Source organism: Elephantulus edwardii, unplaced genomic scaffold (genome assembly GCF_000299155.1).
Source record: "Elephantulus edwardii isolate Elephantulus edwardi_28Jun2011 unplaced genomic scaffold, EleEdw1.0 scaffold00172, whole genome shotgun sequence".
NCBI classification, from domain to species: domain Eukaryota; kingdom Metazoa; phylum Chordata; class Mammalia; order Macroscelidea; family Macroscelididae; genus Elephantulus; species Elephantulus edwardii.
The window spans coordinates 6,032,582-6,035,644 of NW_006399922.1; the positions used below are offsets into that span (position 1 = coordinate 6,032,582).

The 3,063-nt window shown below is 42.2% G+C and overlaps 1 pseudogene; it reads left to right on the top strand.

The window, feature by feature from the left end:
• Positions 1 to 446: 446 nt before the first annotated feature.
• LOC102857724 lies at positions 447 to 2,379 on the top strand (annotated as a pseudogene).
• Positions 2,380 to 3,063: the final 684 nt, after the last annotated feature.

The window sequence follows — 3,063 nt, forward strand, 5'->3', positions numbered from 1 at the left end:
TTTTTATTTCCTGGCTACTGGTGCCAAGAGTGTTGACCGTGGAGCCGAGCAAACTGAAGCTGTGAACAATCTCAATCTCTTCACCATCTATCCTAATGCTACCGATTGGCCCAGTGGTGAGAATTTTTGTCTTCTTGACATTGAGCCTCAGTCCATATTGAAGGCTGCAGTCCTTGACCCTCTGCAGTAAGTGCACAGCCAAAAAATCAAACAAAGGGAAAAAATAAAGAAGTTAAAGAACTAAATAGAAGATTTCAAAGGGCAGTGTTGGAAGACAAGCAAATATTATAATGAAATATGTAAAGAGCTGGAGTCAGAACAATTAAAGGGGCCTAACTCACTCAGCATTTCTTAAGCTGAAATAATTGGAGAACAAAGTCAATGCTCAAGTTGCAATATTTAAGGATGCTTTTGACAGAATATTAAATAATCCAGGAAGACCCAAGATGGCGGACAGTGAGGAACTAAAACAAATGGTTATGAGCCTTAGAGTGTCTGAACGCCAAGTACTCTTGGACTACACTGGGAGAAACAAGTACGGACGTAAACACGAACTTCTCACAAAAGCCCTGCATTTACTAAAGGCTGGCTGCAGTCCTGCTGTACAAATGAAAATTAAAGAACTGTACAGGTGGAGGTTCCCCCAGAAAATCATGATGCCCACAGACTTGTCCGTCCCCAACATACATTCAAGTTCTATGCCGGCAACTTTGTCTCCATCTACCATTCCACAACTCACTTATGGTGGTCATACTGCATCATCACCGTTACTCCCTGTTTCTCTTCTGGGACTTAAACATGAACTGGAACTCCCACATCTTACATCAGCTCTTCACCCAGTCCATCCGGACATAAAACGTCAAAATTTACCATTTTATGATTTACTGGATGAACCTACAAGTTCTACAAGTCTAGCATCAGACAACAGTTAGCGCTTTCGAGAAACCTGTTTGCATTTGCATTGACATCACAACAAGTGCAGCAAATCAGTAGTTCCGTAGATATTTCTGGGACCAAATATGACTTCAAGGTCCAGTTAAGGTTTTGCCACAAGAAGTTGTCCACAAGAAGATCACTTTCCACCCAATCTTTGTGTGAAAGTGAATACAAAGCCTTGCAGCCTTCCAGGTTATCTTCCACCTACTAAAAATGGTGTGGAACCAAAGCGACTCAGACGACCAATTAATATCACCTCATTTGTCCTATTGTCCACAACAGTACCAAACATTATTGTTTCTTGGACTGCAGAAATTGGAAGGAACTATTCAAGGCTGTATATCTTGTAAAACAGTTGTCCTCAACAGTTTTTCTTCAGAGATTACGAGCAAAGGAAATAAGGAATCTGGATCACTCTAGAGCTTTAATTAAAGAGAAATTGACTGCAGATCCAGACAGTGAAATAGCTACAACCAGCCTAAGGGTTTCTCTATCTGTCCACTTGGTAAAACGTGACTGACGGCCTTTACATGTTCTCATCTGCAGTGTTTTGATGAAACTCTTTATATTCAGATGCATGAGAAAAAACCAACTTGGGTTTCCCCTGTCTGTGATAAGAAGGCTCCATATGAAGATCTGATTATTGATGGATTATTTATGGAAATTTTAAAATACTGTACAGACTGTGATGAGATTCAGTTTAAGGAAGATGGCTCTTGGGCACCTATGAGATCAAAAAAGGAAGTCCAGGAAGTTTCTGCTTCTTATAATGGAATTGATGAATGCTTGAGCTCCACATTGGAGCATCAAGTAGTCACCACCACCAGTCCTCAAGTAAAAACAAGAAAGTAGAAGTGATTGACCTGACCATAGACAGTACATCTGACGAAGAGGAGGAAGAGCCTTCTGCAAAGAGGACCTGTCGTTCTGTCTCCTACATCATCACTTAATAATAAAAGCATTTTAAGTCTTCCACATCAAGCGTCTCCAGTGTCTCACACCCCAAGCCTCCCTGCTGTAGACACAAGCTACATTAACACATCCCTTATCCAAGACTACAGGCATCCTTTCCACATGACACCCTGTCTTATGACTTACAAGGATTATATTTCTTTCCTTTCTTATCAGGGGACAATCAGCATTACAACACTTCTCTTCTTGCCGTGGCAGCAGCAGCAGTTTCAGATGATCAAGACCTCTTACATTTGTCCCACTTCCCCCCACCCCCACCCCCATACCTTCCCACAGACGTTTCTCGATCAGTTAAGTGCAGGAGGCAATACTTCTCTGCCAACAACCAATGGAAGCAGTAGTGGCAGCAACAGCAGCCTTGTGTCCTCCAACAGCCTGCGGGAGAGCCATAGCCACACGGCCATGAACCGGAGCAATATGGACACAGCATCCATCTTCGACGTCATACCAGACATCATTTCCTTGGACTGATCCCCCTGCCCCTGCTGCTCCCACTTCCACCCCAGATTAAATGAACACTTGGCAGAAAGAAGAGAAAAAAAGAATTCAGGAAGCATTAAAAGAAGATTGAAGAAGTATACAGAGTCACTGTACCAAAGGAATTGGCAGACACAGAAAAATTTAATGTAACAATGTATGATCGAGAGCCTACGGTGATAAAGGAGGAAGTTCAAGATGCTATGAAGGAATTGAAAAAAATAAAATCTCCAGAAATTGACAGCATACCAAGCAAACAGATGCTGCCCTTCATGTGCTCACTAAGTTGTGCCAAGACATCTGGAGGAAAACTACCTGGCCAACTGCGTGGGGGAGTCATATTTGTTCCCATTCCAAAAAAGGAGACCCAACAGAGTGTGAAAATTATAAAAAAATATCATTAACATCACATGCAAGCAAGATCCTGCTGACAATGATCCAATAATGACTCGAACAGCCCATCAACAGAGAACTGCGAGATGTGCAGGCTGGGTTTAGAAGAGATTGTGGTACTAGGGATATTACAGCTAATTTAGACGGAACCTTGGCTGAGTACAGAGGAATGCCTATCTGTGTTTCATTGACTATGCAAAGGCATTTGACTGCGGATCACAACAAACTGTGGCTAACTCTGAGAAGAATGGAAATCCCAGAACACTTAACTGTACCTTTGTGGAA